Source organism: Hypomesus nipponensis, chromosome 14 (genome assembly GCF_054491055.1).
Source record: "Hypomesus nipponensis isolate SF chromosome 14, ASM5449105v1, whole genome shotgun sequence".
Classification (NCBI taxonomy): Eukaryota; Metazoa; Chordata; class Actinopteri; order Osmeriformes; family Osmeridae; genus Hypomesus; species Hypomesus nipponensis.
The window spans coordinates 3,261,356-3,273,791 of NC_140374.1; the positions used below are offsets into that span (position 1 = coordinate 3,261,356).

At 50.3% G+C, this 12,436-nt stretch overlaps 1 protein-coding gene across 1 annotated transcript in view; it reads right to left on the reverse strand.

Annotated features, from left to right (window-relative positions):
• Window positions 1-12,436, reverse strand: part of znf469 (zinc finger protein 469) — a 163,206-nt gene that overhangs the window by 78,221 nt on the left and 72,549 nt on the right. The window contains exon 4 of the mRNA XM_084672391.1: window positions 557-649. The gene's annotated coding sequence lies outside the window, so the exon portion shown is untranslated. The remainder of the gene's footprint in view (window positions 1-556; window positions 650-12,436) is intronic.

The window sequence follows — 12,436 nt, forward strand, 5'->3', positions numbered from 1 at the left end:
CGTTTTCTCCATCCACCTCTCCTCCTCTTACTGTGCACCACCCCTCTCTCCATCTCGACTGCCTCTCTCTTTCTCCGTCCTTTTCTCTCCTGCTTGTCGCACCCTCTCCCTCTGTCTCTCTCTCTGTCTCCGTCCTTCTCGCCATCCTCTCTCTTTCCATCCCCCTTCTCACTCCCCATCCATCTCCCTTACCTACTCCCCCCCCCCCTTCTCTCCTCATCTCTCTCCATCATGTGTTTATGCAGCAGTGGAGTATGTGACAGGGCTGTAATCGGAAGTCTACAACCATGTCATTTGAAAGAATGTTGTCTTTTCCTGTGGGAGTCGTGGTCAGTGGACAAAAACATGATTTACATCTCAGCTTGGATTGGCCAGAGTGCCAACCCTGCATTATCCCCCCCCATTGGCTGTGGTCAGAAAGGGGCGTTGACACTTGTAGGGGAGACAAGTGTCACCTCCTGAAAGTGGGCTTGGAGGGTGGAGTCAAGAATGCACTTCTCTAAAGACCTTGAAACTGAAACATGTTGGCTAATTATTTTTTTTTCCATCCACTTACCAAGGAAGGGACTGTGTCTTGTGTCCAGACTTCTCTCTCCGGCTTATCCTTGTCACTTATCTGGTCATCCCCTGGTCACGCTACCCCCGCCATCTACAGGGACAAGAGTGAAAGCCCATGTGACATACACACATCACAGAGACACCTTTCCAACCAATGAGCAGCAGCACAGACGCTCATGCAGCCAATCAGCAGGAACAGGAAATAAGGGTTGTTTTTGTTTTCTCCCTCTTTAATATAAAATCACACTTAAAAGTGGAAATAAAAAATAACAGCCAGCGCCTAATTTAAAATCCTTTTCTATCGGTTTAATCTTTATTCCTTCCTTTACGATGTTTGCTGTTTGCTCAGAACTGGCAGGAGAGAAAGCTTGCCACCCACAGACATTCTTACGCCTACCGGAAAGAATTTATGCGAAAGGCACGCCATGGATCTTATCACCCATAAGAGATAAATGATGGAGGGATGTACGAGTGCATCAGTAAAAGGGAGAGACAGGCAGACAGGCAGACAGACAGACAGACAGACAGGCAGACAGGCAGACAGGCAGACAGGCAGACAGGCAGACAGGCAGACAGACAGACAGGCAGATAGATGTGACTGCACTGTGTGTCTGTTTGGGTCTGGGTCTGTATCTGTGACTGCACTGTGTGTCTGTTTGGGTCTGGGTCTGTATCTGTGACTGCACTGTGTGTCTGTTTGGGTCTGGGTCTGTATCTGTGACTGCACTGTGTGTCTGTTTGGGTCTGGGTCTGTATCTGTGACTGCACTGTGTGTCTGTTTGGGTCTGGGTCTGTATCTGTGTCGATGTCTCTATTATGGATATTTGTGTGTGTGTGTGTGTGTTGTGATAAACAGCTGTGTATGAGCTCAGCTCCTCCAGAAGGGAGCTGCAGGAGGAAGGAGGCTCCAGTCCCTGGGAAAGGTCAATGTCAGCCAGCACTCAGAAGGCCGATGACTCAGACTGCAGCCACACACTCCCGCAACAACACTCCCCTCCCACACACACACACACACACACACAGAAACACACACAGAAGCACACACAGAAACGGAATCATCAGAGGCTGCGATAACTCCTAACATGAGTAGGGTTAATCCTCTCGAGAAGCAAGACCTTCTCTTGGGTGCACAGAGCTGGCAACACCGTGCTGCAGGCCAGAGTATAGACAGGTAGATAGATAGACAGGTAGATAGATAGACAGGTAGATAGATAGACAGGTAGATAGATAGACGGGTAGATAGATAGACAGGTAGATAGATAGACAGGTAGATAGATAGACAGGTAGACAGACAGACAGACAGACAGACAGACAGACAGACAGACAGACAGGCAGGCAGGCAGGCAGGCAGGCAGGCAGACAGACAGGCAGTCAGGCAGGCAGATACAAGTAGGCAGGCAGGCGGGCCCAGGCAGACAGACAGACCCAGGCAGACAGGCAGGCAGACAGACCCAGGCAGACAGACAGACCCGGGCAGACAGACAGACAGACAGGCAGGTGAAATGGTTTAGGAGACTGTTAGAAGCAGCAGACCCTACACAGCTGGGACACACATTGCCACTCATACCAGAGATTCCTACCAAATTAGAACCATCTCGCAAGACAAAGACACCACAACAATATATTAAGAAAACTATACCTCTCATCTAATGTATTCATACAAAAACAGAGGGCCGATTGCAGGATCAGTATCTGGCATCCATTCATGGGTCTGTGCAGTATCAGAGCCAGCTAGCAGGGCAGAAGAGATCCATTTAAACATGCTCAACTGTGTCATGAGAGGAGTGCATGCCACAGCGAACATACAAGCTTCCAGGCTGATGGGATTTGCCCATCTCCATGACGTGCTGTGCCGTTTGCATGGCAGACATGTTTCATGTTGTGCCTTGGTGTGCGCGCTCTTACATCTGGGCAACCATTTCTGCATGTGAGAGTGTGCGCGCGTGTTGGTGTATGCATGTGTGCGTTTGTGTGTGTTGTGTGCTTGTGCCTGTGTGTGTGTGTGTGTGTTCTGAAGGGGAGGTCTGGATATGGAGGATGAAGGCCAAGCTGCACCAGTCAATCTAAACAGCCCGGAGGAAAAACTAAGGTCAGCACAGGCATCCCTCGTGTGTGTGTGTGTGTGTGTGACAGGCAGGCAGGCAGAGCAAGAGTGGTTACAGTCTTTGCTGAATTGAGGCTCTTCATGTGAAAAATCATCCCCTTAACCTCCCGAGTTAACTAGAGTGCAACCCAGTTTGGGAACGTGACCCAGCTATCCCATAAACACAAGTGACTCACTCACACGAGCTCGGGGAAAAAGTTCATCTCGCAGTGTGTCTGAGGGTGTTCCCATGGACACGATTAGAAAAGTCCAGACAAGCAGATAGAGAGAGGAGCAGTGAACGTGAGGCAGGGCCACGTGGAGCGATAGAGTAAACACCTCGGTCATCCAGCCAGACATGAGACCCATACCCCATCACTTCCTCACAGGACAGACGGAAATAACTTCACCAGACGTGCTCTCCTCTCCCCCACCTCCCTAGTCCCCCCCCCCCCCCACCAACTCGCTCTGTCCTCCTGACTCGCCTGCCAGCCCCCCACGTACACCCCCTCAACCCCTTCACCATCTGATAGGAATCAGTAAATCCCCCCCCCACACTCTTTAAACACTGGGGAAAGTATTTGATTGAGTAACTATAACGAGGTTTGTTTGACTCACCGACTGCATGGCTATTGTTAACCTCCAAATCAACCACCCTGGGATCACCGTCTGGATCTGCAAAGACTCCACCCACACAAAATCACACAGACGCCACCCCCCCCCCCCCACGCCCTTGCCAGACATGCGCCCTCTACACCCTCCCCCCACCCTCCCCACAAATGCACCCCACCTCCCCTAAACCCTGTTTTGACTAAAGCACAGTGTGGCCTTGACCCTTCACCTCCTTTCAAGCTATAAGTGTGAACCAGCCATGTCATCACAGTCTCTACACTGTACTTTTGGGAAACAATCAAATTTAGAAAAAGGGAAAGAGAGGAGAGAGAGAGAGAGAGAGAGAGAGAGAGAGAGAGAGAGATAGAGAGAGAGAGAGAGAGAGAGAGAGAGAGAGAGAGAGAGAGTGAGAGAAAGACAGAGAGTTCTAAACAGTTCCAGGAGGGCTGTAATGTCTTCCGTATTGTTTAAACATCCCCAGTGTGCTGCTCTTGCTGGGGATGTGCACCCTTCAGTAGAGCTGCCACTCACCTTCTACCCCTGCCTCACCCCTGCCCTCACCCCCACCCTCCAACAGAGCTGCCACACAGCTTCTACCCCTGCCTCACCCCTGCCCTCTCTCCCACCCTCCAAAACTCCTTCAGCAGAGCTGCCTGCTCTACCTTCTACACCTCCCTGACTCCATCACCCTGTATCCACGTACAACTTTATGCTGAAGATATATAGGAATATCACTTGTGATTCAGACTGGGATTTCATCAGTGAGTGGCTGATTTATAAACAACTGGATATGCCACTGACTGGCTGCAGGCCTTGGCCCTTAATAATAACTATTGAAAAGGCTCCAAGGTACCATCATTCAGTTCTCGTTCAATCTCCTTGTTTAACAGTCACGTTCCGTTAGGCGTCTGTTGATGCACACGGATCTAAACCACTCTGATCCCCATTTAAATATTTACAGAGATGTTGATAATCATTTCAAGACAGATCTTCCTCTACAAATGTATAATGTATGTGTTCATCCTTCATCTCTCCTGTCAGCTGCTTTCTTTGACTGTATGGTATATTTGATTCTCTCTCTTCTCTCTTTTCATCTCTGCAGTACTTTGATCTCTCCCCGTTCCTTTTCCTTTCCTTTTTTTTCCTCTTCAGCTGATCTCTCCGTCTCCTCTCTCTCTTTATCCCACTTTGTCTCTTACCACTCTCTCTCCCTCCTGTCTTCCCTCTCCCCCTGCTCTCTCTCTCCTGCTCTCCCTCCTGCTCTCTCTCTCCTGCTCTCTCTCTCCTGCTCTCTCTCCTGCTCTCTCCCCCGCTCTCTTCCCCTGCTCCCTCCTGCTCTCTCTCTCCTGCTCTTTCTCTCCTGCTCTCTCTCTCTCCTGCTCTTTCTCTCCTGCTCTCTCTCCTGCTCTTTCCCTCCTGCTCTCTCTCTCTCCTGTTGTCTCTCTCCCGTTGACTCTCACTAGCAACCAGCAGCCTAGATGCTAGTGAGACACCACAGTGCTGCTGTGTTTACCCAGTGTGTGCTCCGAGCACTGTTGCTAGAGGTGAGTCTAGACTGGAGGCTGACGCACCCCCCCCCCACCCACCCCCCCCCCTACCCCCGCCCAAACCCCCCGCCCCACCCCACCCCCCAGGTGTCGTGTGGGCAACGTAGCGCTGAGCTCCTAGACCAGATACAACAGTTTAGTCTGTGTGTCTGTGGGATTCCCCATGAAGTGTGTCATTACTGGCAAGATGATACCACTTAAACTCTCCCCCCCCCTCCCCCTCCTGCTGCACCCTCCTCAGAGAACACACACACACGCACACATGCTCTCGCCCACTCAAAGCCCATGCTCTTTCACTGACGGGGGTGGCTGGCACGTAGGTTCTCTCTCTCCCAAATCACTCCCGCTAATGTCCCTCCCGGGACACCCCCACACACCACTGGTGTTATCGGCCTCTGAAACCCATAAAAAGTGTTCCTTGTTAGCACCCAATCAACTGCTTCTTTATGGGCTGAGGGGCAAAACAAGCCTCCCCACTGTGTCTCTGGGGATTGGAGTGGTGGTGCCTGTGAACTTTAAGAGCTTCTAATTTATCACCCTGGACGGGCCCAAGGGGCTGCCTGCAGAGCGGGGCACACAGCCTGCGGACAGGGAGAAAGGACTTGGAGTGAAATGTGTGTTTGGGTTGTGGCTTTGAGGTTATATTACACAAGCACAGACACACACACAAACATACACACACACACATGCACACACTGAAATAAGAGTATAGACACAGTACACACAAACTTTGTACTTTGTTGATCAAAAATAGTTTCAGTACACAAACACACACATTCCACTAAGGAACAGTCACTCCATTAGAGTGTGGGTGTGTGGATGTGCGAAAAAAAACTAGAGAGACAAATCCAAAAAGAGAGAGACACACTGAGTGACAGATAGGGAGACAGAGTGACACCCAGCATGATGGAGACAGAGAGAGACAGACAGAGAGCCAGATAGAGAGAAGGAGAGAGAGAGAGACAGAGAGAGAGACATAGAGAGAGACAGAGAGAGAGAGTCAGACAGAGAGAGTGACACATAGAAAGAGAGAGACATTGAGTGAATGAGAGAGAAAGACAGAGAGAGAAAGAGAGAGACAGAGACAGAGGGAGAGAGAGAGAGAGAGAGAGAGAGGGAGAGAGAGAGAGTCAGACAGAGAGAGACACATAGAGAGAGAGAGAGGTAGAGAGACATAGAGAGAAAGAGAGAGAGAGACAGAGCAAAAGACAGAGAGAGACAGAGCGAAAGAGAGAGAGAGACAGAGATAAAAAGAGAGAGAGAGATAGAGCGAAAGAGAGAGACAGAGCGAAAGAGAGAGAGAGAGAGAGAGAGATAGAGAGGTAGAGAGACAGAGATAAAAAGAGAGATTTGGGCAGAGCGAAAGAGAGAGAGAGAGACAGAGCGAAAGAGAGAGAGAGAGAGACAGAGCGAAAGAGAGAGAGAGAGAGAGAGAGAGAGAGAGAGAGAGAGAGAGGGAAGAGCAGTAATTGGGATGATGCTTCACACTCCAGATTCTGTCGCTACTGTTCCACACTGTTCCCCTGTCGCACTGGCTGTCAGGCTGCCATAACTCAAGTCCGTCCTTCATGCTAACCATTCACTCAACCCCAAATAACTATACATCTCCTCTGCATGAAGCAGGAGTGGGCCCACCCACAACTGCAGCCCTGCAACCACCCCTTCAACCCCCTACCCGCCAACACACACTCTGCAACCACCCCTTCAACCCCCTACCCGCCAACACACACTCTGCAACCACCCCTTCAACCCCCTACCCGCCAACACACACTCTGCAACCACCCCTTCAACCCCCTACCCGCCAACACACACTCTGCAACCACCCCTTCAACCCCCTACCCGCCAACACACACTCTGCAACCACCCCTTCAACCCCCTACCCGCCAACACACACTCTGCAATCAGCCCTTCAACCCCCTACCCGCCAACACACACTCTGCAATCAGCCCGACCTCAAACCGTCTGAGAGGGCGCGTCGGTGTGTGCGTGCATGCATGCGTTCAGTTTACAGAGCAGTGTATACAAATATCTGACAAGCAGGTGTGTTTGTGTGTGAGTGTGTCTGGGCCCTCGGAACGTGCAATTTGTAGACACCGTGCCGTTCCTGTGAACTCCAGCCAAGAGAAAGAGTCACCTTCAACCGCATACACTGATATCATCGCACCCCGAGGTTACAGTATTGAACAAGCTGCGGCACACAACAAGATATTATCTCTGTCGTCAGCCAGGCCAGCCTCATCATAGACTCCAGCGACGGGCCAGCAATCTGGGGATTTGGAGATGCGAGGTATGGAGTAGGATCAGACCAGGCAGATCAGTTCATTAGTATGGGTGTGTGCGTGCGTGTGTGTGCGTGTGCATGTGTGGGAGTGTTGTGTGTGCGTGTGTGGGGGTGTATGTGTGTGCGTGCGTGTGCGTGCATGTGTGTGCGGGAGTGTGTGTGCATGTGTGGGGGTGTATGTGTGTGCGTGCGTGTGTGTGCGGGAGTGTGTGTGCGTGTGTGTGTGTGTGGGTGTGTGTGTGTGTGTGTGTTTGAAAGAGAATGAAAGCAAAGTTGGAGGCGTGTGGAGGCGTTTGGAGGCCCTCACCACTTTTTGTCAAGCGGGGCAATAATTAAGATGATTTAAGGGCCTCTATGGAAACTTTCTTCTGTAAAACACTTGGTGTATGTACTATGAGACACACACACACACACTCACAAGGAGCAAAGAAAGGGTGACACACTTATTCAACATTCATGGACACACTCCTGAACATGACTGACTCCTGCCATTGTCTTCCAGTACGTGCTATCAGTCTATTTTCACAGTGAATCGGTGATACCGCATGACATAATGCATGAGGCCCCTCGCAGCCCAGAAGAAATGGAAGACAGACAGCTGTGTAAAGGTCAAGGTGAGGGGGGTGCAGGGTAGGGGGGCTGGGGACAGGGGGCCAGAAGTGCCGGGGGTGGGGGGCAGGAGGCCGGGGCCTTGGTGTTGAAGGTCCTTGTTAAAGCAAGTCAGTGTACACATTCTGTAAGACGTCAACGGGGCCCCTAAAATACTGAGCATGATCTGCTCCGAAATAACTGAAGCCTGACCTCTTAAACTGGGTTTCATCACGTTCTCACTACTCATATACTGTGTGTGTGTGTGTGCTAGACAGAGAGAGAGAGGTTGTGTGTGAGAGTGTGTGTGTCATCCTGTCTGGCAGTGCAGTTGAATGTGTGTGTCTTGGCTCCCCATCCAGTGAAATTGAGATGAAAAATGAGTGCGAACAGAGAGCTACCTGTTATCACATCAAATATTTTCTTTTCACATTCCCTCCAGTGGAACTTCAACAAATGACTCCAAATTAGATTAATTTGGCTAACGCCATTTTTATCAGGCAGAGGAGGAGGGGAGACACGCCGAGGTTGGCTGGCGCAACAAAGGTCAAAGGTTCAAAGGTCGCGGATGATGAGAGTGATGGCCTATTTCCCCACCGAGATCGCACAACGACCATGAGTCAGTGACTCCCATTATATCATGCATTCCACAGGGGGCGGGACGTTCTAGGTCATCCGTCTGATCCACAGGTATTCTTCTCAGTGTTAGTGTCCAGAAGCCATCTTAGCCTCGAGCAACAAATCCAGAGTCTAGACTCAGTGTGGCGTTAGTCAGAGGTCCAGACAGACAACACGGGTAGGAGAGTCAATGTTGTGAAGTACCTGCAGGATGAACCATGTGTCCACAAGATCCAACCCAGTCAAATATGTCTGCCTTTTGTTCCCGGGTTTTTATACATGACTGAATTGAACTGAAGATGAACTGAAGCCGAATACATAGACATGCGCAAACTCAAAATACCTCAGCTATATGGTGGGGTTGTTTGACAGAGAAGTAAGAAGCGTGTTGGGCCCTTAAGGCTTTTCATGCAAATGAACTTGTGTCAAGGGTGATACTACGGCATTGCTCTTCAAATAAATGTCAAATACGATCAATGAGGACAACATTTAACTTATTAAGCCAAACGGTCTGCAAACCTGGGCTTGAGTCAGTAGCTCCAAGGTGCAAACGCTGCTCTCTGTTTTGGGATATCTGCTAATCAAAAGCCGTCAGGGAGCCTTCCGTATTTTGTCTTCGCTCCGGTAGAAGAGCCTGGATATCATTCAAGGGACTGGAGCATTCCAGCGTGTTTTCTTTACCGACTCAATAAACGCCAGGCCCTGGGTCCGTGGGCCCTGGGGGGGCCCTGGGGTCCTGGGCCCTGGGTTCCCTGCTCCACTCCCGGGGCTTCCATCAGGATGTTAAGTAACAGTCATAAATACAGAGCTGCGGTCATACATGATCTGCGGCGCGCAGGTCCCGGGGGGGGAGAGAAGCTGCTGCACAAGCACACCAGAGCGGCCTGTGGAGCGGCCTGTGGAGCGGCTTGTAGAGCGGCTTGTAGAGCGGCTTGTAGAGTGGTGTGTAGAGCGGCTTGTAGAGCGGCTTGTAGAGTGGTGTGTAGAGCGGCTTGTAGAGCGGCTTGTAGAGCGGCTTGTAGAGCGGCTTGTAGAGTGGTGTGTAGAGCGGCTTGTAGAGTGGTGTGTAGAGCGGCTTGTAGAGCGGCTTGTAGAGCGGCCTGTAGAGCGGCTTGTAGAGCGGCTTGTAGAGCGGCTTGTAGAGCGGCTTGTAGAGCGGCTTGTAGAGTGGTGTGTAGAGTGGTGTGTAGAGCGGCTTGTAGAGTGGTGTGTAGAGCGGTGTGTAGAGCGGCTTGTAGAGTGGTGTGTAGAGCGGCTTGTAGAGCGGCTTGTAGAGCGGCCTGTAGAGCAGCTTGTAGAGCAGCCTGTAGAGCGGCCTGTAGAGCGGCCTGTAGAGCGGCTTGTAGAGCGGCTTGTAGAGTGGTGTGTAGAGCGGCCTGTAGAGCGGCTTGTAGAGCGGCTTGTAGAGTGGTGTGTAGAGCGGCTTGTAGAGCGGCTTGTAGAGCGGCCTGTAGAGCGGCTTGTAGAGCGGCTTGTAGAGTGGTGTGTAGAGCGGCTTGTAGAGCGGCCTGTAGAGCGGCTTGTAGAGCGGCTTGTAGAGCGGCCTGTAGAGCGGCTTGTAGAGCGGCTTGTAGAGTGGTGTGTAGAGCGGCTTGTAGAGCGGCTTGTAGAGCGGCCTGTAGAGCGGCTTGTAGAGCGGCTTGTAGAGCGGCCTGTAGAGCGGCTTGTAGAGCAGCTTGTAGAGCGGCCTGTAGAGCGGCTTGTAGAGCGGCTTGTAGAGTGGTGTGTAGAGCGGCTTGTAGAGCGGCTTGTAGAGCGGCTTGTAAAGCGGCCTGTAGAGCGGCTTGTAGAGCAGCCTGTAGAGCGGCTTGTAGAGCGGTGTGTAGAGCGGCTTGTAGAGCGGCTTGTAGAGCGGCTTGTAGAGCGGCTTGTAGAGCGGCTTGTAGAGCGGCATCAACACTCAGGCTGAACCACGCTATAGGAGAAGTGAAATACTGTGGCTGAAGGCATTGGGAACTCCACTGGCCAGGGACCTCACCACCAGGCCAAAATGAACAAGTTGTAATGGCCTGAACTGTGCAATGATTGCTTTCGTTAAACAGACCATTTCATGTAACTTTTCAATGAGGGAAATATTGCTAAAGCTTAAAGTTGTTCTCCAAAGGTTAGAACAGCAATGATTCAGAGAGTTTCATCTATATAAAGATTGTAATCTATTCAAAAATATGCAAAACCTATGCTGTTTTTGGTATAATAATCCAACATCAGCATCCATATTTCTTAAATTAGACATGAGGTTTAGTCTTAGGTAACTACCCTCAACAATGTGAAATTGATTCCCAATAATTGATTTACTGTTGTTTTGATTTACTGTACAACTGTTCAAGACAAACGTCCGACTCCACAGAACATGCCCTTATGCAGTGGCATCCTCACTAAGAAGCCTCAGTCCGTTTCTTAACCATCCACTCAGCTGCAGGTACTGTACCTCAAAATGTCAATGACACCTGGACAGACAGCTGCAAAATGAACCAAAGTCCATGAACAAAGTTCCACTTCAAAATGAACAAAAGTCAAAATGAACAAAGGAAACACCGTGCAGCTACATCAGGATCTGGTTCTTCCCCAAACCACAAATATCTGAATCTGAATAATTGGAAGAGTGTACACTCCCACACTGCAGCTACTTTGCATGCTAAGGGGGCTTCGGCCAGAGGAAAATTAAGAATAGTTTCCCAGCTGGGACTGGGGTGGAGGGGCCATCAAATAGATTTGATTGCAGAGTAACACACTGCAGCTGCCCTCCTTTCTACTTTCTGTCTCTCAACCTCACAAATTCTCTCTCCCCCCCTCCCCCCCCCCATCCTTCCTCTCTCTCCCCTCATCCCCCCTCCAAATTCTAGTACACTCAAGTACACAAGTGTAGTATATCTTTATCCCTCCCCCACAATTTCTCTCACCCCTCTCTTCTCTCATCATGCCTCACTCTCATTTTCCAGACGCTTCTCACAGTCTCCACGCTCCGTCCGTGCTTGATAGTGGGGTTACTCTGGAGGAAACCGTGATTTATCTTGCCACGCACTAAACTGTTCCACTGAACATCAGAATGTTTGTGACCCCTGCTAGCACTCCCCCCCCTCCCCTCCCCCCACACACACATACCACTACCATAGCCTGCGTAACTCTCCCAGGGACCAAACTCTGTTAAAACTCCTTTTGCCTCATCGTCTCCACACACAGTTCCTCTTCTCCTTTCTGATCAACAAGACTGCTATGCTGCTTGGCTGTGTGAAATGTCAGACATGTTCACAGAGGAAGAAAAGGTGTTCTGTGAGGCTTGCTCGCATAGTAAATCTGTGGCCGCGGCAACCTTGACGTGACCTACATGGTCCGGGAGGAGGAAGGAGAGGGAGGAGGAAGGAGAGGGGGAACACAGCCATGCCAGGGTGGAGGTAAAGCTATCTGGCAGAGAGAAGCAAGAAGTCAGGTCATGCAGATTTACCATGTAAACAAACCAAGTTTCCAAAGAAAAAAATGAGGGCGTTCCGTTTGTCAAAGGGGTTAAATAATGCTCGAAGGACTTGTACGTGCACGTAGGCCCCCACACACCGTACCTACTGAGATTTTCAGAGGTTGAGTGATGCCCTTGATCAAGCATTGCCTTTCTGACGGGTTGTGAACACCAGTGAAATGTATATTTATATTACATGTATTCATTTACCAGAAGTAAGAGCAGCAAGGACTAGTAGTGTAGACGTTTAACAGTTACAGTGCCAAGTAACTGTCGGACATAGATTTGACCAATTCAAATACGCAGATCAAATGTCCCATTCGGGCCAGAATGTAATTAGCTTAGGAGCGTTTATGATGCAGTCCCGGCTCATACACACTCCTGACAACAATGACTGATGACTTGGAGTTGCACAGCCCGAGCCCAGGTCTGAATCAATAGGCTGATTGTGTTTATGGAGAAAGTCCTGTAGCTTGTAATCGGAGTGCGAAGCCAAAGGTAATCCTCCAGCATTATCTCTTCATTGACAGATCATGGCAGGAAGGCTTGGCCTTGCACACCTCACCATTTTGTTGTGTTTGCAACTGTAGTATAGTAATATGGAAGGATTTTTCCTTGCCTTGTTTTCTTAGTAACGACGGGCTCGTCGTGAAAAGACTGGAGAAGGCTGGGTAGATGGGATATTGAGAAGGCGCAAA